Source organism: Canis aureus, chromosome 13, assembly GCF_053574225.1.
Source record: "Canis aureus isolate CA01 chromosome 13, VMU_Caureus_v.1.0, whole genome shotgun sequence".
NCBI classification, from domain to species: domain Eukaryota; kingdom Metazoa; phylum Chordata; class Mammalia; order Carnivora; family Canidae; genus Canis; species Canis aureus.
In genome coordinates, this window is record NC_135623.1 from 34,626,243 (window position 1) to 34,649,558 (window position 23,316).

General features: G+C 35.3%; 1 protein-coding gene across 5 annotated transcripts in view; it reads right to left on the reverse strand.

Annotated features, from left to right (window-relative positions):
* MGAT4C (MGAT4 family member C) overlaps nt 1-23,316 on the reverse strand; it is a 719,810-nt gene that overhangs the window by 533,766 nt on the left and 162,728 nt on the right. For 3 of the 5 annotated variants that reach the window (XM_077845719.1, XM_077845716.1, XM_077845722.1), the window contains exon 1: nt 12,178-12,337. The exons of the other annotated variants lie outside the window; for them this stretch is intronic. The gene's annotated coding sequence lies outside the window, so the exon portion shown is untranslated. Of the gene's footprint in view, nt 1-12,177; nt 12,338-23,316 lie in introns of those variants that run through there. 5 annotated transcript variants of the gene reach the window in all.

Below are 23,316 nucleotides of genomic sequence, written 5' to 3' on the forward strand. Positions count from 1 at the left end.
ATTCCTTTTTGCTAATATTCAGTAGACATCATGGAAAACTCTAGTCTCACTTTGGACTATTTGCTTGAAATGTTAAAAAGAACAGTATCAAAGCTCAATTATTTATCTTCTGCTGTGTTTTACTGTGAAGCTCAACTTAGCATTTATTTTTTAAGATTTTATTTATTTATGACACACACACACGCACACACACAGAGGCAGAGACACAGGCAGAGAGAGAAGCAGGCTCCATGCAGGGAGCCCGATGTGGGACTCGATCCCAGGTCTCCAGGATCATGCCCCGGGCTGAAGGTGGTGCTAAACCGCTGAGCTACCCGGGCTGCCCCCAACTTAGCATTTTATTAAGAGGAAGTTAGCTTGAAAATTTTAAGTGTTGGAGCAGTGTTCAATAAGCTAACATTATGATTTGGAAGAAATAAAGTTGACTGCATTTTAAACCGAGATGGAGCATCATTCACCAAACAAATTTCAAACAACATTAATACTGTGAGATATTGTGCACTTTTGAGAAATGAAAAACTAGAGAATATCAAGTCACATTATCAAATCCATGGCTCTGTGAAATACTGGAGGAATTATTTTGACATTTTCCTGAATTTATCTAATCTCAGCATTTCTTTTTTGAATTTATGTAAAACACTGTTGTCAAAAGTAGAACAGATTAGGCTTAGCCTGGTTAGATAGAAACACAGCTAGAGAATTAATAAATGTAAAAAAAAAAAATTAGTGAATGATGAAATCCACAACGGAGACAGGTTTTTACAGAATTCTAGAAATACAAAGTACTCCTGAAATATTTTATATACCTGAATTTTTAAGCCATGTCTAGTAAAGAAGTTGTACAATGTCTACAAAATCCTGGTTAGTTATGTTGAGCTCCTAGTTCTTATTTTTACTGCGCAAATAAAGATATGCACAGATCTGAAACTGGTATTCATAGAGAATTAAAGTAGTGATTTGAATCATTTAGGGAATAGTGTCAGTGTATGTTACTGCCACCTTGGAAACTTCAGTTCCTGATTTTCAATGTTAGGTCTAGTCTTAAGTACTTCTGCTGTACTTGAAACAAATTGCTTCCTTTCCTTTATACTTGGGATTGTTGACATCCCCCATCCTTTGAAAAATGAATGATTCTGAATTAGAAAGGTTTATAATTTATTAGAATATTCCTTCAAATAAAACTTTTGTTAAGAGTAAAAGCAATACAAATATAATTAAACACTACAAGCATAAGTAATCATTGAATTATAAGCCGTGGAGCAATGAGAACAAGAATAGGAAAGAGGGAATTTTGACATTTGTGTGGGCATTTCAAAAGTTTAGTTTTTATGAATTATAGTTTGATGACCAGAAAATGTATCATTTCAGCTTTGATCTTATTGAGATACTTAAACAATAAAAATCATCTTTAAAAAATGAGATTTTACACCAAACATGCAACTCATTTATTTCTGTATGCTGTACACTGTTCTTGTGAAGTGACTTTTATTAGAGTTGACAGGATTTTTTTTTTTTTCCTTCAAGTTCAATGAAAACATCTTTCTCTCAAAATATTTGTCACAACCTTTGGACATACAAAAGCCCAGGGAGAGAAAAGTAAACATACACATATATCAATATTTTGATATAACAAACCATTTAGGCAAGGGACTAGGTGTTTAGAAGACTAGGAGAAGGACATAAGTCTTTCACGGCTAGGTCACCTGCATACAACTTACTTCTTAAAAAACATGTAACTTGTGCTCAACTATTGGTGACATGCCACTGGAGAAAAGAGAATCCAGCAAGAAATAATAATATTAGCAATTAACAAAACAAAAATCATTAATTAAATAATTAACACTAATAACTACACTGAATCTTAAAGTATTTAATAATCTCTTTATATTTAGAGCACCTGCTTCTCCCTGTGGACTGAAACAGGCTGGCTTAGTTGGTTAGCATCTGGTAATAAATCTGAGGTCCAAGAAAACTCCGAAAATGAGTTAGTATTAGTCATTTTTCCCCCTGAAATCTGCCTCAATTTTGGCCAGTTGTCTAATAGGTTGTTTTTTTTAAAAAATCATTGTCCAGATAAGTTTAGCATTCACACAATTATTTTAACAACCTAACATAATCTTAATAGCTACAAATTACCTCTATAACTCTATGTATTGTTTTCATTGTAACAAAATTCTTGATTTTTCCCTTTTAAACTTTCTTCTCAAAAAAAAAAAAAACTTTCTTCTCTCAATTCTTTTATGTATTAATAATGCCATTGCTACCACAGTAACTCCAGAGTGATATCCTCAAGAAACTCTAATTTCATTATTTCTGTTGTTTCTATCATGGGCATACTCCATATACAAAAGTAGGACAGAGTATTTGCAACTAAGTTTAATTCTAATTATCTCTCTCTTTCCATGGTCCTCACTGTTCACAAATGTAGTCTCAACACCCACATGGTATGTATATCTTCCCATATTATTTTATTCCTTTCTAAAGATTTGCCTTTTTATATTTTCCTTTATGTATTCTCTACAACCATGACAGCAGGTTATTTTTCATATGGCCCCACTCCAACTCCCCTTCCAATTTATAATCTTTTCTTTCTTAACTTTTTTTTTTCACACAGCTTTCTTTTCCTCTGTCAAAACTCTTCACATTTCTCATCTGTAAAAATCCTACCAGCCTGTGAAAGGGAAAATAAAATAGCCTCTTTATAGCATAGACCTACTCTGTCCCTGCTGGCAGAAGCAACCTAAAGATATTTGCTTTTATACTTGTCTGATTATTACCACTAGTGTGCAAACTAATTAAGGGGCAAAAACAAACTTGTAAGAATCTTCTGTTTGATATTTAAGAAAAAACCTAAATTTGGACAAATGATATATATTTGTTGAAGTAATAAATTAATTAAAATATAATTTTCTATAGTACCCAGTAATTTTCTATGTGAAATAAATTATTAGATATATAGTACATATTCAAAAATAGTTTTAAAGGAAGAAACTAGGAAAATATGGAACTATAGGGAAGAGATATTTGTTTCTGGCCAAGATGGTACAACATAAACCAGATTTATCCTTCTACCTGAGGTAAATAAACATCTGGATACATATTTGAAACAATGATTTTTCAGGGATGTCTGGGTGGCTCAATGGTTGAGTGTCTGCCTTTGGCTCAGGTCGTGATCCCCAGGCCCTGAAATCGAGTCCCATATCAGATTCCCTAGAGGGAGCCTACTTCTCTCCTTGCCTATGTCTCTGCCTCTCTCTCTCTGTGTCTCTCATGAATAAATAAATAATTATTAAGAAAAAAGAAACAATGATTTTCAGATATTGAAACAGTATGCTATACAGGACAATGATCTCTGAATGAGCAGAAATAAAGAAGGTAAACCCTATTCATGAGTGACTGTAGTCTACTACATTAACAGTATATCCACACCCTACTGCATTAAAAAGGAAATGAAGACAAGCTGGGGACTATCCCTAAGATGAGGAGATAAAAGTGGGGATCTAGGAAATGAGAGTAGCAAGGGTTTTCTGGGAAGAGTATTAGAGATAAGAGGCCTAAACAGAGAGTGTTCTGGTTCTGAAAAGGGCTCCCTTGAGTCTCCTATTTTCTGACCAATTCATTCACTTAAAAAAACTACACTAAGTCATGGAAAGAACCAACTCCTACAACTAGAACAAACCTTAGAGTTCACACAATAATGAAAATAATTCGTATCCTCCATAAAAACAATGAAAACATTGGTAAAAAAAATATGAAAATCAGGTTTTACAGAAATCTGAAACTTAATATCAGGTTTGCAACAATCTGAGGAGCACTTTTTCAATAAAACTAGATTGATCATGATAAGAGCAATGAGTTTTGTGGTGTTTTAATTGAATCTACCCTCACCCCTCTCTCTTAAGCTATATGCAACCTTGAAAACCAACAGCCTTGCAATCATGATAACTGTGAATATAAGAAACCTAGTAGCTAATGAAGGCAACAAAGTGAGTTTAGAACTCTCCCCCACAATTTAATCACCAGAGAATTTGAACTGACATTTTACTTCAGCAAAACTATCATTCAAATATGAAAGAGAGAGGGAGATTGGAAGATGGTGGCAAAGTAGAAGGACCCTAAACTCCCCTTGTTCCACAAATACAACTAGATAACTATCAAATCATCCAAATATCCCAGAAATTGACTTGAAGACTGGAAGAGCAAACTCCACAAATAAAGGCAAAGAAGAGGACACATCAAAGAAAGTAGGAAGTACTGAGACATGGTTTGAGGGAGAAACAGATTGTGGCCACTGTGGTGGAGAGGGAGATGCAGTCTCAAAGACAGATTAGAACACAGTGAGCACAAGGGGAAAACAAATGCACATAGCAGTTGGCTTGGAAAAGGAGAGGGGCCAAATTTTGTGAATTCCTACAGCCAGTAGAGCTTAAAGCCTAGAATTTTAAAGGTCTGTGGGTTTGGCTAGGATAGAGCCCAGAGAGCTCTGTGCTTGGTCCTGGTGAACGGCGGGCAAACAACCAGGGGCAGACAATGTGGGATAGGAGGGCACTTGGGGCACAGAGCAGGAAACTATTCCCTCTTCTGAGAGCTAGCCCCTGAGAGGCAGCATTCACAGCGACACTTTACCAGGAACAAAGGAGATGACTGGCATCATTTACCTCCCTGTACTCCTCAGCATAAGCACAGAGCCACTTGCAGGAACTAACCCAGTGCCCACCCTTACCACCTAACTTGCTACACCAAACCCTGACACACTGCAATCTGGTAGAACTGCCTCCCCCAGTCATGCTTGCCTCAGTCCCAGCACAGCAGGCCCCCTTGCCCAGAAGACTGGCCCAAACACCTGTCAACACCACATGTCCTGACCTAAAAGTCTTGTGAGGCTTTGGTTCTGGTGGTGACAAGTCTCATTTCACCGACAGACCAAAGTACAGCTAGTGAAAATGTGCCACATTCAGGCCAGGGACCAAATGCTACCTGAAACAGGCTAAGAGAGCCTCTGCAGATAACTGGCCTGAAGCCTAAAGCAGTCAGAACAAAACAGCAGAGTACACACGGCATACACTAGAGATACGCTTTGAAGTACTAGGTCCTGGGGAACAAGAAATAGCACATGGCTGGCCACTACAGGATCTCTTCTTCATAATGCTATTGCCCTCAAAATCAGGAGACACAACTGACTTTCCCAACACAGAGAACAGGTGCAGACTGTTAGAGAGACAAAATGAGAAAACAAGAAATTATCCAAAATGAAAGAACAGGACAAGGCCATGGGAGATCTAAGTAAAACAGATAAAAGTACCATGCCTCAGAGAGAATTTAAAATAATGATCATGAGGATAGCTGGACTTGAGAAAAGAATGGAAGGCATGAGAGAGACCCTTAACATAGAAATAAAATAGCAGAGATAAAGGCTCAATAAACGAAATGAAAAACATGCTTGATGGAATGAACAGCAGGATGGAAGAAGCAGAGGAATGAATTAGTGACATAGAAGATAGAGTAATAGAAATTAATAAAGCTGAACAAAACAGAGAGGAGAGAATCATGCAAAATGAGAATAGACTCAGGGAACTCAGTGACTCTATCAAATATAATAGCATTCATATTATAGAAGTTCCAGAAGAAGAAAAGGAAAGGGGAGCAGAAAATTTATTTGAAGAAATTATAGCTGAAATTTTTCCTAATCGGGGGAAGGAACAGATATCCAGCCCCAGGGGGCACAGAACTCCCATAAAAATTAACAAAGGTACATCCACACCAAGACATACTGTATTTAAATTGGTAAAATATAGTGATAAAGAAAAAAATTAAAAGCTCCAAGGCAAAAGAAGACAATAACTTCCAAGGGAAAATCCATAAGGCTAGCAGATTTCTCAACAGAAACTTTGCAAGCAAGAAGAAAGTGCCATGATACATTCGAAGTGCTGAATGGGAAAAATCCGCAGCCAAGAATACTTGATCAAGCAAGACTATTCAGGATAGGAGGAGAGATAAAGAGTTTCCCAGACAAACAAAACTAATGGAGTTCATGACCACTAAACCACCTCTGCATGAAATATTAAGGGGAATCTTTGGGTGGAAAGGAGAGACAAAAAGTGACAGTATAAAGGTAGAAAATACAAAAGCAATTTAAAAAAGGGTATTTCTGTAAAAAAAAAATCAGTCAAGGAGCTCACAAAATAAAAGGATACAAAATGTACCAATGTATATCTAAAACATGGTGTGGAGAGGATAAAAAAATGGGTTCAAATTTAAATACCTATCAATTTAATATAGACTGCTAAATGTGGAAGAGTTTATATACAAACCTAATGCTAAGCATATAATGAAAAACAGTAAAACATGCAAAGAGTAAAGAGAAAGAAATCCAAATATATCACTAAAGAAAATCAGCAAACCAGGACAGAGATAAAGTCAAGAAAAGATCAGAGAAAATCATCAGAAAAGCCACAAAACAATAAAATGACAATAAATAGATACTCATCAATAATTACTTTGAATGTAAATGAACTAAACACCAAATCAAAATACATAAGGTGAAAAAAGACATCGTGTGACAGAATGCATTAAAAAAAAATGACACACACACAAAAATAAGACCCATCTATGTTGTCAAAACAAGACTCATTTTAGACCTAAAGATACTTGCAGATTCAAAGTGAAGAGATAGAGAAACAGTTATCATGCAAAGGTATATCAAAAAAAACCCAGAGTAGCAATACTTATATCAGACAAGATAGACTTTAAAACATAACACTTAACATGGAAGCACCCAAATACATAAAACAGTTAATAGCAAACTTAAAGGAGCTAATCAATAATAATACAGTAACAGTAGAGCACTTTTAATGCCCTACTTCCAAACAAAATCAACAAGGGAAAAAATGGCTACGATGACACACTGGACTACATGGATTTGGCAGACATATTCAGAATATTCCATCCTAAAACAACAGAATACACATTCCTTTCAAGTGCACATGGAAAATTCTTGAGAATAGATCACACATTAGGCCACAAAACAATCCTCAACAAATTCATGAAGATTGAAGAAATACTATGCATTTTTTTCTGACTACATGATGAAACTAGAATTCAACACAAGGAATAATTTGGAAAGACTACAAATATATGGAGGTTAAGTAACATACTAGTAAAACAATGAATGGGTCAACCAGGAAGATAGAGAAAAAAAATTAAAATTATATAAAAACAAATAAAAATGAAAACACAATTGTTCAAAAACCCTTGGGATATAGCAAAAGCAGTTCTAAAAGAGAAATTTATAGCAATACAGGCCTCTCTCAATAAACAAGAAAAATATCAAATAAACAACCTAACCCCACCCTTAAGGGAACTAGGAAAAGAACAACAAACAAAAACCTAAAACCCGCAGAAGGAAGGAAATAATAAAGACTAAAGTAGAAATAAATGATACATAGACTGAAAAACGTCAGTAGAATAGATCGATAAAAACAGGAGCTGTTTTTTTTTTTTTACAAAAAGAAAACAAAACAAAACAAAAACAAAAACCAAAAACAAAACAGTAAAACTGATAAACCCGTAGCTAGATTTATCAACAAAGAAAATAAAATGTACTAAAAAAAAGTAAAATTTCAAACGAGAGAGGAGAAATAACAACCAACACCACAGAAATACAATTAGAACACTATGAAGAACTATATGCCACCAAACTGAATAATCTAGAAAAATGGATAAATTCCTAGAAACATAAACTACCAAAACTGAAACTCAAAGAAATAGAAAATTTGAACAGACCAATAATCAGCAAAAAATTAAACCAATAATCAACCCTCTCCCCCACCAAAAAGTCTAGGATCAGATGGCTTAACAGGCAAATTCTACCAAACATTTAAAGAAGAGTTTATACCTAATACATTCTTCTCAAACTACTCCAAAAAATAGAAAAGGAAGGAAAACTTCCAAATTCATTGTATGAGGTCACCACTACAGTAATACCAAAATCAGATAAAGGCACCATTAAAAAGGAGAACTACAGGCCAATATCGCTGATGAACATAGATCCAAAAATCCTCAACCAAATACTAGCAGACCGGATCTATTAATAAATTAAAAACAATAATTCATCATGATTAAGTGGGATTTATTCCTGTATTGCAGGCATACTTCAATATTTGCAAATCAATCAATGTGATGCATCACATGAATAAGATAAATAAGAAGCATATGATCATTTCAATATATATAGAAAAAGTATTTGAGAAAATACAATATGATGAAGTTCAATAAAGTAGGCTTAGATGGAATATACCTCAACATAATAAAGACCATAGATGAAAAACCCACAGTTCACGTCGTCCTCAATGGGGAAAAACTGAGAACTTTGCCCCTAAGGTCAGAAACAAGACAGGAATGCTTGCTCTCATTACTTTTATCCAACATAATAGTAGAAGTTCTAGCCGTAACAGTCAGGCAACTAAAAGAAATAACAGGCATCCAAATCAGCAAGGAAGAAGTCAGACTTTCACTATTTGCAGATGACATGATACTATATATAGAAAACCTGAAAGAGTCCACCAAAAAGCTGCGAGAACTAATAAAAGATTTCAGTTAAGTTGCAGGATACAAAATAATGTACAGGAATCTGTTGAATTTTGATCCACCAATAATGAAGCAGCAGAAAGAGAAATTAAGGAATTGATCCCATTACAGCTGCACCCAAAACAGTAAGATACCTAGGTATAAACCTAATGAAAGAGGTGAAAGACCCATATGCTAAAAACTATAAACACTGATGAAAAAACATTGATAATGACATAAGGAAATAGATAGGCATTCCATACTTATGGATTGGGAGAATGAGTATTGTTAAAATATCTATATCACCCAAAATGATCTACAGATTTAATGCAATCCCTGTCAAAACACCAACAGCATTCTTTACAGAGCTAGAATAAGCAATCCTAAAATGTATATGGAACCACAAATGAAGAGCCAAAGCAATATTGGAAAAAGAAAAGCAAAGCGGGAGGGCATCACCATTTTAGACCTAAATTATGTTACAAAGTTGTAGTGATCAAAACAGCTTAATACTGGTACAAAAACAGATGCATAGATCAGTAATAGAATAGAAAACCTGGAAATAAACCCAGAACTATATGACCAATTAATCTTCAACAAAGCAGGAAAGAATATGCAATGGAAAAAAGGCAATCTCTATAAAAATGGTATTTGGAAAACTGGACGGCAACATGCAAAAGAATGAAAATAAACCACTTTCTTATACCATACACAAAAAAAAATAAATTCAAAATGAATTAAGGACCTAAATGTGAGACCTAAAACCATAAAAATCCTAGAAGAGAACACAGGCAGTAATGTCTTTGACATATGCTATAGCAACTTTTTTCTAGATATGTCTCCTGAGGCAAGGGAAACAAAGGCAAAAATAAACTACTGGGACTATATCAAAATAAAAAGTTTCTGCCCAGTGAAGGGAAGAATTAAAAACAACAACAACAACAACAACAACAACAACAACTAAATGGCAACTTACTGATTGAGAGAAGGTATTTGCAAATGACATATTCCATAAAGGGTTAATATCCAAAATATATGAAGAACTTACAAAACTCATATCCCCAAAAATAAATAATCCAATTTTAAAATTGGGTGGAAGACATGACTGGACATTTATCCAAAGAAGACATCCAGTTGGCCAACAGACACGTGAAAAAATGGTCAACATCACTCAACATCAGGGAAATAATGCAAATCAAAACTACAATGAAATATCACCTCACATTTGTCAATATGGCTAAAACCAAAATCACAAGAAAACACATATGTTGACAAGGATGTCAACATCCTAGAAAAAGGAATGCTCTTGCACTGTTGATGAGAATGCAAAGTGATATAGCTACTGTGGAAAAGAGTATGGAGGTTCCTCAAAAAATTAAAAATAGAGATATCCTATGATCCAGCAATCACACAACTGAGTATTTATCCAAAGAATACAAAACACTAATTCAACACTATACATGCACCCCTAACTTTATATCAGCATTGTTTATAATAGCCAAATTATGGAAGGAGACCAAGTGTCTACACATACACTCATACACACTGAAATACTATTCAGGCACAAATGAAATCTTGTCATTTGCAATGACATGAAAGGAACTAGAGAATATAATCCTAAGCAATATAAGTCAGAGAAAGACAAATATCATATGATTTCAATCATATGTGGAATTTAAGAAACAAAACAAAGAGAAAAAAGAGAGAGAGAAATTAAGGAACAGACTCTTAACTATAGAGAACAAACTTATGGTTACCAGAATGGAGGTGGATGGGAGAATGGGTGAGATAGGTGATGGGGACTAAGGGCACACTTGTGATGAGCATTAGGTGATGTATGGAAGTGTTGAATCACTATATTGTATACCCAAAACTAGTGTCATACTGTATGCTAACTAACTGGAATTAAAATGATAAAAAGGAAACATGAAGGAGAAATCAGACATCCTCAGATAAAGAGAATGAGAGATAATCCATATGTCCACAGAAAAACTTCTATATATTCATAGCTGCATTATTTATAGTAGACAAAATTAGGAAATAACCCACATGTTCATTAGTAGATGAATGGATAAACAAATTCTCATTATTAAGAAAAGAATATAATTTAATCTAACTTTTCTCCTTTAGGATGCAAAAAAACAAAACAAAACAAAACAGGAATCCCAATTATAATTAGATGTAATAGATTTGTACAAAATCTCCCTGAATATTTTAGCTTTGCAACTACTGAATAGTGTGCTAGTTTAGTTGCATTCACAAAATTTTAAGTAACGCTGCAATAATTTGGTTTCATTATTATGGTGCTTATATTAAAATGTTTACCTAAAACCCAATGGGTAAACTAGGCTTTAAAAGTAAATCATATGTGTTATTTAACTATAATAGTAGTATAGCTTAGAAGCTCTGGGATGAAACAAAATTCTTAGTTCATTAAGATGTCCCCCTCCATAATTCCATATATAATACGTGAATTCCTTTATTTTATCCAAGGTGGTTCTTACTGTAGTAAGGTGGATATTGGAGTAATGGACGATAGGCATACATGCTTTTACTTTCCCATAGATGTTCCTAACTCACTAAGGTATTTTAAGAACAGAGGGAAAAAAAAAAATTTCTGGGTAACCTAATTAAAAGGAGCTTATTGAAAATATATATGGGAATATAAAAATAAGGAAACCTTCTCAACAGGCATGTTGAAAATCAGAAAATAATTCATAGTCATCTAGAGGATATCATAGATTTGTAGCCTATCAGCAGTCTGGTTATTTAACAGTGAATGTTCTAGTTTCCTATACATGAAGTTAAGATTATAGACATTTATTCTCATCTTTGTGCCACGTGGGTTCGAGATTCTAGTTCTACCATTTACTAGCTGTGTAAACTTGAAGTTATTTAATCAATCCACACTTCAATTAACATATCAGAAATAATAAAAAATAAAAAAAATACTACTGAATTCATGGATTTTTTTTTTTTTAGTATAGTTCACAAACAACACCTCGTTTGTTTTAGGTGTATAACAGTGATTTGATAAGTTTAAACATTTTTTTTTTATTTATTTATGATAGGCACACAGTGAGAGAGAGAGAGGCAGAGACACAGGCAGAGGGAGAAGCAGGCTCCATGCACCGGGAGCCCGATGTGGGATTCGATCCCGGGTCTCCAGGATCGCGCCCTGGGCCAAAGGCAGGCGCCAAACCGCTGCGCCACCCAGGGATCCCATCTTTTTTTTTTTAAACATTTTTTTTTTTTTTTTTATTTATGATAGGCACACAGTGAGAGAGAGAGAGGCAGAGACACAGGCAGAGGGAGAGTGATTTGATAAGTTTATACATATGCTACGTTCACAAGTGTAGCTAACATCTGTCCCGATACATCACCCTATGGTATCACTGAATATTCCTTATGCTGTACCTTTTATTCCCATGACCTATTCATTCCACAACTGGAAGCCTGTATCTCCCATTCTCTTTTACCCACTTTGTCTAACCCCCCTCCCACTTCTCCTCTGGCAACCATCAGTGGGGTTGGTTTAAAATGTATTAATTATCTATTTTTTGTAATAAATTACCACAGATTTAGCAGATTAAAACAACATACATTTAATACCTTGTGTTTTCTGTGAGTCAGGAGTCCGGACACAGGTCCTCTGTTGAAGATCACCTAAGGCTACAATCAAGATTTTGGCCAGGCTGCCTTCCTTTTAGGAGTTTGATGTCCTCTTCAAAGTTACATCAGCTGAATTCAGTGCCTTGTGTTTGTGAGAATGAAGTCCTTGTTTTCTTGCTGTTATCTTCCCTCAGCTCTGGGAGGCCTCCTGCAATCCATGCCAGGAAGACCTCTCATAGGTCCTCTGATAATATGACAACTTACATATTCAAGACCAGCTGGAGAATCTCTTATTTCTGCCTGGTAAGACGGGATCTTATTTCAGCTAAAGTAATCACAGGAATAATTATCTCACCACTTCTGCTACATTCTCTTGGTTAATAGCAAGGCATAGATTCTGCCCATCCTAAAGGGAAGATGATACAAGCACATGAGTCACTGAGATCTCACTTTGGTGTGTCTAACACATGAGGATTAAATGAACTAATCCAGGGACGCCTCAGTGGTTGAGCATCTGCCTTCAGTTCAGGGCATGATCCAGGAGTCCCATGATCCAGGAGTCCCTGCAGGGAGCCTGCTTCTCCCTCTGCCTGTGTCTCTGCCTCTCTCTATGCCTCTCATGAATAAATAAAAAAAATGAATTAACTAATCCAGGCAAAAGATGTACAATATTTGTTTAATAAAAGCACATCCTCAGTTATTTTAGCTCTTAGCTACCGCTGCTGTTCTTACTTAGGAAAACTTTGTACTTTCTAGCATATGCTTCTGATTATTTTACGAATTCAGTTGCTTCAACTATTAGGCTGCCTTAAAAGTTCCTTATGGTCTTCTCTCTTAAGAGTCTCTCTCTTTCTGGGGTGCCTGGCTGGCTCAGTTGGTGGACTCTGTGACTCTTGATCACATTGTCCTAAGTTCAAGCCTCATGTTGGGTGGAGAGTTTACTTTAAAGAAAAAAAAAAAAAAAAAGAGTCTCTTTTTCTGAGCTACTGGCTCATGGCTCTCTCTATGCATCTAACCTGTTATCACAAAGATGATAAAGACTGATGAAAAGATACCAATTGAGAGAGAAATTAAGCATGTGTCTCCAGCACAATTGACAATGCTATCAGTGAGTGATGTCATTCTTTGGTTTTTGCCTTCCCTGAAAGTCAAATGTAGATTTTACAAGTTCATAAAGTTAAAGACCTAGACAGTTCCTCTGACTGGTGGAATGGAAAAAGAGGGTTAAACTGCTGTGGCCACTCCCAAACAAGTGAGGGAATAGAGCAATTCCAGCCAATGTCAGCCAGCTCCAGTTAGTGAAGCCATGGATCAATTGACAATAATATATCTTTCTCTAGTGATATCCACATCCATCCTCCTTATCAGCATGGTGACTTGTCTGTACAAGTACTAGCACCATTGTCAATAGGTATTTTAGATTAGGTTGGCTTGCAGGTGAGTATTCCAATGGTTTTCCCTGAGGTTCCTTTATAAGTAGGAAAGGTATCCCCTGGTCCACAATTTCCTACAGTCACCTTACTATCTCATCAGCATTCCTCTTTACAAATCTTCTACCATCATAATATCCTTGATATTGGGATTTGGGATAACATCCCAAACCTTGTTTTTTTTTTTAATTACTGTGTCATTATCTGCATGAAATATCCAGGTATGATTAGGTTAAGAGAAACAAGATTAGATAAATAAACTATAGTTTTCCATTGTCTTTGAGAGGGAGTTTCATATTATTTAACCAACTGAAAAACTTGTGCTTCACCTTTTTTGTATGAACAGGTATCGCTTTTAGCAAGTAGATTGATTTACTGATCTGTGACTTTATCTTCAATCATATATAACTTGGACAATTGTTTTCTATATTTTGGAGAACTAGGAGGTTATCATTTCAAGTTATCAATGTTCATTGGTTACACAATGCCATCAAAATGTTCATTCCACATACATTCATTGTGTCCCATAATGTATTCATAGGTATACTACTATCTTATAATTCAATATATGAATAATTTGTTGATATCAAGTGTTAGTCATTTTTAAAATGTCATTTTTAAAGTCATTCCTTCCCAGAAATATCCTTTTTTTCAACATCTTACCAGATGGAAAAAGGATTATACACGAGGCCAAGTTTCAGTAATTACATTCCAAAATATTTCTGGGGTCATAACCACTGACTGATTATAAAAGGACAGTTCTGTTAAGAAATGAGTTGCAAAGTAGCATTCGTTAATTATAGACCATTGTTTGCCCCTGGGCATTAGCCTCTGATCTTCTACAATCTGGATCATTCCTACTAATTGTATATTGAACATAAATATTTATTCGGGCTTGTACTATAGGCTTACTTTCATTTTATATATTCAAGTACTCTGAGTTCCTTAATTTTTTCATAACTTTTTTCTTACAGTTTGATATCCTGTGATTTCAGGCTATATAATTCTGATTCCATTTCTGTTAACATACTGAAAATTTCTTCTAGAGTGAATAATTAGAATTATTTTAATAATTGAGTTCTAGCGAAGTAGCCCCAAATACTGAGGTTATCATAGGCCAGATTTATAAATATTCCTCTCCTCATTGTGGAACTATTGTTTCCATGTCTATTTCTGAAATAGAAAATCTGGAGCTTATCTCTGCCTTATGGAAATTTTTCCTTTCCACTATTTTATTTTTAAATATATTAGAAATACTTAAATATATTAGATATAACTTGTTGGGGTACCCCAAGCCGGTTAAAATTACACTGATTTTATTCTCTGTGATTATCTGAACAATGATCTTTAAATATTAATAATCTTATTGTTTCCCCATAAATTTTATTAGCACTACTTCAATCACTAACATTTCTTTCTTTAGGAGCACACAGATTTCATCCACATTACGCATGTAATCCATGATTTAAGAGAACTGCAGAAACTTTCACAATTCCTGCTTCTATATCTTATGACTTTGGATAATCCCTTTTTTCCATGTTCAATTTTTTTTCCGACCAAATGACTAGAGTGTTGTATTCCATTTGTGGATTATTAGTTTTAATGAACGCAGCATACATAGCCAGAGAGCAGATAGTTTCACCTTGTAAGCAGACTTAACTTTTTCCTTGTTTAACTCTTTTTTTCCTATCCCTTTATTTCTTTAATCATTTTATTACTTCCATCTATAAACTAATTACCTTTTGATTTAGATCTGACAATAAATCAAATGCTGGGAATCACTGTATCTCCTATGGCAGGAATTAAATCTCAAAAGGAGATTGAACTGTCTTGGAGCATGTTAGGAGCCTCTTATTTCACGACCCAAAACTTTCCTGAAAATAAATCTGCCCAATTTAATTAGAGAGCTTTGTTGATCACTGACTTCCTCGCAAGATACTCTTACTACAATAATCCAGGACATTTGTTAGTATCCCTCAAAGTGAGAAGTCAGCATATCCAGAGTACCTGTTATGGACTGAATATTATGTTTTCCCATAATTCATCTGTTAAGGCACTAACCCTCAATGATGATATTTAGAAATGGGGTCACAAGGAGGTAATTAGGGTTAGATGAGGTCATGAAGTGGGGAGGGATGCCCTTATAAAAAGAGACACCAGAAAACTTTCTCTTTTTTCTCTCACAGTAAGGAAAGGCCATGTCAGCACACAGAGAAAGGCAGCCACCTGCAAGCAAGAAAGAGAGCACTCAGCAGGAAGCAAATTCACCAGCACATTGATCTTGGACTTCCCAGCTTCCAGAACTGTGAGAAATAACTTTGTCATTTAACTTACCCAGTCTATGACATTTTTGTTATGGCAACCTGAGATGACTAAGATAATTCCTCCAAATAGTCATAATTAGATGTAAGGATCCTCCAAAATCCAAACAGATCCAGTTCAGTTCTTCTCATTTTGAAGTAGTCCAAAAATAAAAATAAACTACTAATTTTCTAACAACTCCAACCTAAGTAATTTTTTTTCGTTATTTAAGCCCTTGAATCTTTAGATGATTATAAGCCAAATCTACACTGACTTTTGAGCTACTATCAGTTTCAAATACCTTTTTTTTTTTTCAAATTTAAGAATTTTTATATCATCAATGTAGCAGAGTATATTCTTTAATACTATCATTGAATCCAAGCCATCTGGCACTGGTCGATTACAATAGATATCCTTGAAGCAAGATTATGAAAAATTATTTCATGCCTAACCATGTAAAGGAAAATGAGATTTGATTTTCTTCTGCAATACAAATGAAAAGGAAAATACAATTTGTTTATTTCTGTTTATTTCAGATCAATGACAGCTTACTGTTGTACAGGAGACTCCTAAATTTCCTGGACTGATGATTGTGCTTTCTACTAAATTATATAATCCTTATCACATAGAAAAGTGGTTCTTAGGGACAATTGGGTGGTTTAGTGGTTGAGCATCTGCCTTTGGCTCAGGTCATGATCCCGGGTCCTGGGATTGAGTCCCACATTGGGCTCTCCACAGGGAGCCTGCTTCTCCCTCTGCCTAGGTCTTTGCCTCTGTCTCTAAGTCTCTCATGAATAAATAAAATTAAAAAAAGAGAGAGAGAGAGAGAGAGAGAGAGAGAGAGAGAGAGAGAGAGAGAGAGAAAAGAAAAAAAAAAAGAAAAGAAGAAAGAAAAGTGATTCTCAGGGGTGATTTTGTGCCCAGGGCATATTTGGTAATGTCTGGAGACACCTTTGGTTGTCACAATGAGGGTGTTTACACATGTATGAGGGTAGTGCTACTGGTATTTAAGGGTCAGAGGCCAGGGATGTTGTTAAATGCCATACAGGACTTGGGATAGCCTCCCACAAAAAATAATGACCCAATTCAAAATGTCAATGCTTCCAAGCTTTAGAATCCAGAATCATAGCCTTTTGGACAAGTCAAAGGTGATTGTTACCCAGAAGATACATGTAATAAAATATGACGTAAAAGAAACAATGCTAGGGATGCCTGGGTGCCTCAGCAGTTGAGTGTCTGCCTTTGGCCCTGGGTGTGATCCTGGGATCCAAGATTGAGTCCCACATCAGGCTCCTTGTGGGAGCCTGCTTCTCCCTCTGCCTATGTCTCTGTCTCTCTCTCTGTGTCTCTCATAAATCAATAAATCAATTAATCAATCAATCTTGAAAAAAATAAACAATGCTAACTGAAACTTTGGTTTCCACAAGATCTTCATGAAGCATACATCTTTGTCATTGCCATGATGCCTACCCTTATTTATATTTTCCATAGTAGTTTTAGTACAACAGAATATTTCCCACTTAGTGTGCCTTATGATGCTGGTTTTGTATTAATTAATTAACTAATTAATTAATTATTCGGGCAGAGAGCCCTATGTGGGACTTGATCCCGGAACTCCAGGATCACACCCTGGACCAAAGGCAGGCGCTAATCCACTGAGCCACCCAGGTTCCCATGACTGTTTAAAAAAAAAAAAAAAAAAAAGTTACCCTCTCCAGACTCATTCTTTCCTTTGAAATTCAAATTTTTATTTAAATAATGTATTAATCAAAATATCACCTCTTGGAAGAGAGAAAACGGCAATGTTCACATGTATGGTGTAAATTACTCCATAAGAAATGGAAATGGACTCTTCCCTTGGAATATTTCATTTCTATAATCACCCAGATCAGCCAGATTAATGTGATATAATCATGGGTTTTTATATTTTTTTGTACCACTGTATTCTTCTCTATGGCTGCAATAACAGAAATAGCAAAAATTGAGCCACTTGAAGCAAGACACATGTGTTATCTCACAGTGCATGGAAAGAAATCCAACATGGATCTCACTGGGCAAAAATCAAGGTGTTGTCAGGGCTTCTTTCCTTTCTGGAAGATCTGGGGGAAAATATGCATCAAGGATAATCTGGGTTGTTGGGAGAATTCAGTTTCATACAATTGTAGGACTGAGGTTTTTGTTTCCTTGCTGGCTATCAACCTGGAAATGTCCTTAGCTTTGAGAGGCTGCCCATATTCCTTGGCACTTGTCCCCTTAGTCTCCCTCAAAGAAAGTATGCGTGGGTAGAGTTCTTCATATGCTTTGAATCTCTCTAACCTCACTTTCTGCCTCATCTCTCTTCTCCTTTCCTCCTCTGCTTAAAGACTCTCACATGATTACAAGAAGACCACTTAGGTAATCCAGGACAGTCTCTCTGGTTAAGATCGGCTGATTAGTGACCTTAATACAACTGCAAAATTCCCTTCACATCAGAACCTAAATTAGGGTTTGATTAAATATTCAGGAATGGCAATCTTGGGAAATATCTTTAGAACTCTGTGTTCAAATGACAGCATTATTGCTTGAATATTAAATACATGTTTCCCCCTCAAAGAACCATATCGCGTAATGCTTTAGATTCCCAATTAGGGGTGTTGCAAGAATATCCCATGTTTCCCATAGGACAGAGGGAACACCAGAGTTTTAATCTTCCCTCTTATGCTAACAGGGTGCATTCATTTTGATCCTATCAGTTTAAAAAAGGAAGAGGTTACTTCAATTCTCTCATCACTGTCCTTTTCTTCCTCTGGATATCATTTATTATTCTTTAATTTGTGTAATTCAAAGAGAATATCTTGAAAAGTTACTTGAATAGTACTACTAGAATTCTTGTGCTTTTCTCTCTGCATGACTTTGCTCAGGTTTTACTTATATTTGTTTGTGAAGCCCTAAGACATTAATTGTCCAAGGCAATGTCTACTAATTTACAAATGAAATATTGAGTGAGCCTACTGAAATTTCATGTCTTTCGTAATTAAATTACATTTAGTGGATAGTCATTTTTAAAAATCTGTCCAGAAGCCATTCTTCCTTCTAAACTTCTAATAAGATGACTTTTACTTCCTTGCTGTCAGAAAATGATTCCTTTATCTACTACAGTCATAAATCTAGTAGGTAATCACCAATTACAGTACCTCATCACCTTACTCACAGGTGACTTTTTTAGAGTTTAACCATCATGTAAGACACCTTTGGTCAACACATACAATAATTTTCAATTCTCTTCTATGTTATCCGCTTCCACCTCAGGAGTTGAAAAGTTACACAACACTCTAAATGTGAAACTCCAATGAAGGTTAAACTGTATAGGTCAGTTTTTTACTTATCAGGTAAATTTTTGGTATACTATTATATCAGAGCCAATTAGGATAGATATAGCACATGGATGAAGCATTTGAATTTGGTGGTTACAGGAGTCCTTGAGTAGATGTGGCCGGTGGCTGATAAGTGCCAAAATTTTCAAAATGTTACTTAAATGGGTGATTTGGTTTAGTTAGAGGCAAAAAAATATTAAGGTTTCCCTACTTTAAAATTTATTTTTTGGGGGATGCACTCATTCATTTTATTTACTCTGTGAAAAGATATTAATTAAGCATCTAACTTGTGCTTTAAGAACTGGGGATACATGCTAAGTAGAACACACATCCAACATTTATCAGGTGCTTATTAGGTACCATGCTCTTCTAAAGGCTTATGATATGTCAATAAAATCAGCCCTTACACAATTCTATAACTTCAGCAAAATTTTTGTCCCCATTTTGCAGATTAGGAAATTAATGAAGAGTCCAGTTATTTGCATCAAGTCACAGCTCTGTAAGAGAAGGAACCAGGATTAATCCATAAGAAATCTGACTATTGAAACTAAATATGAACATGAAATGTTTTATAATGAATACCAAGACAATATTCAAGAACTTTTTCCTTGAACATATTGTATATTATGAAATGCCTTTTTCTCTAGGTCCTGAAGTCAATATTCCAATATATTTCTTTGTGATAGTCATACTTTTATTGTAATACTCATCAGTGACATTCCATTATTGATTTTCTTTTTCCAAATCTTCATAATAAACTCTTTGAGAGATATAAAAAAATCTCCCCATTATAGTGCAATACAACATAAGAGAATGGAAAAGATTCTTTATTTGGCAGGTAGAAATATTATAAAGAAAGAACAATTTGAGAATATTACTAATCACTTTGTCTCGAATTGAGTTCTAGTCTCTTCATCTTTTGGTATACTCTGCTCTCTACTACACCATGTCATCCACCAAAATAATTTTGTTTTACTCAGTATACAATAATATTTTGATTTCTTATAAAAATTCATCTGGTGGGGCACCCGGGGGGTTCAGTGGTTGAGTATCTACCTTTCACCTCAGGGCATGATCCTGGAGTCCTGGGATTGAGTCCCACACCACTCCCTCCCCACAGGGAGCCTGCTTCTCCCTCTGCCTGTGTCTCTGCCTCTCTTTTGATGTCTCTCATGAATAAAAAAATAAAATATTTTAAAAAATTCATCTGGTAATAAAGGATATATTTCAAAATAATTAAAATAGACTTACTTTATTGTTTTTATGTGTTAATTTACATATTACATCAAGCAATGTATTCTTTAATACTATTTCATCACAAGAGTCTCACAATTATGTAAAGCAGATGAATTTGAAAATACCTATTAACAAGCAAAAAGAATCAGATCTACAATTGTGGAGAATAAACTGATGGTTGCTAGAGGGGAGAGGAATGGGGGATAGGCAAAATATGTGAAGGAGAGTTGAGATAAAGGTTTCCAGTTATGAGGAATGAATAAGTCATGGTAACAGAAGGTACAGCATAGGGAACACAGTCAATGATATTGCAATAACTTTGTATGGTGACATGATGGTAGCTACACTTGTGAGCATATTATAATATGTAGAAAAGTTTAATCACTATGTTGTACACCTGAAACTAATGTAACATTGGGTGTCAACTATACTCAAATAAAAATAAGTAAAAAGAAAAAATGTATCAGTACAATAACTTTGTAGAAGTATTTTCTATTTTTGTTTTTGGGTCATTGTTGTTGGATAGAAAAGCAAATGTTTTCTGTGGATTACCAATACTATTTAGGTGAAACAAAAAGAAAATACAAAGCAAACCTATCCAAGAAAATAGAAATAGAGTCAGCCATAATCATACCATAAAATATTTATTTGATTTGATGAAATAAAAGGTTAAAAAGAAATCTAAGTTTTTGAACCTCAAAACTGATAAATTCCTTTTTTTTAAGATTGTATTTCTTTATTTAAGAGAGAGAGAGAGCTCAAGAGAGCACAAGTGGTGGAGAGGGAGAAGCATGCTGCCCATTGAGCAGTGATCCTGGGATCATGACCTGAGTCCAAGGCAGCCACCTAACTGACTGAGCTACCCAGGTGCCCCAAAACTGATCCATTCTTATCACTTATTGCAATGAAATGAATATCTATGTCCTCCCCAAATTTTTATGTTGAAATCCTAGCTCCCATTTATGATGACATTAGGTGATGGGGCCTTTGGAAGGTGATTAGGTCCTGAGGGTGGAGCCCTCAAGAATGAGATTAGTGCCCTTATTAAAAGGACCCTACAGGGGCCCCTGGGTGGTACAGTGGGTAAAGCCTCAGACTCTTGGATTCCCCTCAGGTTGTGACCTCAGGGTCGTGACCTCAGGGTCATGATCTCAGGGTCCTGATCTTAGGGTTGTGAGATTGAGCCCATGTTTGCCTGAACCTCTGCATGAACTCTGCTTGGGATTCTCTCTCCCTCTCCCTTAGCTCCTCTCTTCTGTATACTCTTTCTCTCAAATAAATAAATCTCTAAAAAGGAAAAAAAAAATACCCCATAGAGCTTTCTTACTGTCCCCTTACTATGTGTGGGTACAAGAAAGAAGACCATCTGTAAACCAGGAAGTGGGCTTTCAAAAGACACCAGATCCACCAGCACCTTTATCTTTGACTTCCCAGCCTCTAAAACTGTGAGAAATAAATATTGTCATTTAAGCCATAGTCTATGGTATTTTTTTCCTGAAGACCAAATCGATTAAAACACTCAGAATTATTTTATTATTTGGCATAAGGCTTGCTCATAATGTATGTTTATACATTATATGCTGATATAAAAGTTCCCAATCGCCAGGGGAAATTTCTAAATAACATTGTATAATAGAGATTGAATAGCTGTTATTATGTAACTGTATGTATGTGTGTATGTAATTATTTATTTCTAAAGATTTTATTTATTTATTCATGAGAGACACAGAGAGAGAGGCAGAGACACAGGCAGAGGGAGAAGCAGGCTCCCTGCAGGAAGCCTGATGCAGGACTCGATCCCAGGACTCCAGGATCATGTTCTGAGCCAAAGGTGGACACTCAACCACTGAGCCACTCACACATCCCTGTACCAGTGTTTAATCTTAGTTTTGACTGGAATCTATAATTCAAAATTTCCCATAATTAGAATAGAAAATTTAGCAACATGAAAACTATAAAGATTCTTTGATCTTTTTTTCTCCTCTAACTGGCCTCCTATACTATCTAGTGGATCAACTAGTAATAGGCTCTGTCAGATATATGATTTCTGACATTCATTTCACTCAATTTAATATGTAGTTATAATTCTTTTTTTCAAATATATGTCTTTTATGGTCCACCATTTTTGTTTATCCCTGCTCAATTTTGTCTCTTTTTTAAGAGACTTACCATATGCAAGTATTTTATATATCCATATTATACTACTTTATATTCCCATATATTCCCAGGACTGAATATTCATCATTAACTCTCAAGTGAAACCCATGAAGAGTATACCTACGTAAATAAATACTAGTTATTTTGGTTGAATAAAGATTAAATAGGAATATGTCAAACTTTTTAAAGTAGAAGTTCTGGAATAAATGGGGAGTTATTTCAGACGCCTATAACACTAAGTTTCAAGAATTCTAAGGTGAACCACTGATCTCTGATGGGAATATATGAGGAGAGAGGGTGGCAGCACTGATTTTGATTGCTTTCCTGTAGCTGACTGAAGAAACTGAATGAAGTATTGCAAAAACTCTATAAGCAACTATGCTTAGCTGGGAATAGGATTGCTATGATCAAGCCAGAAAGACAGGCAGGTAATCAGCTAAGAACATCTGATGAAAGCAAAGGGAAATAACCCCCCCCAAAAAAGGGAAAATATTTTGTAATTCAAAGATATCCCTGATTGGTGTGGGAGGGTAACATTTAAATCAGGAGAAATGATTAGGCTAAATCATAACTGAGTAAAGAAACTTGCCACTGACTCTATATATGGTCATATTTGTTTGGAAATATTTTGCATATTTTAATTAAAAACAATTTTGATAAAA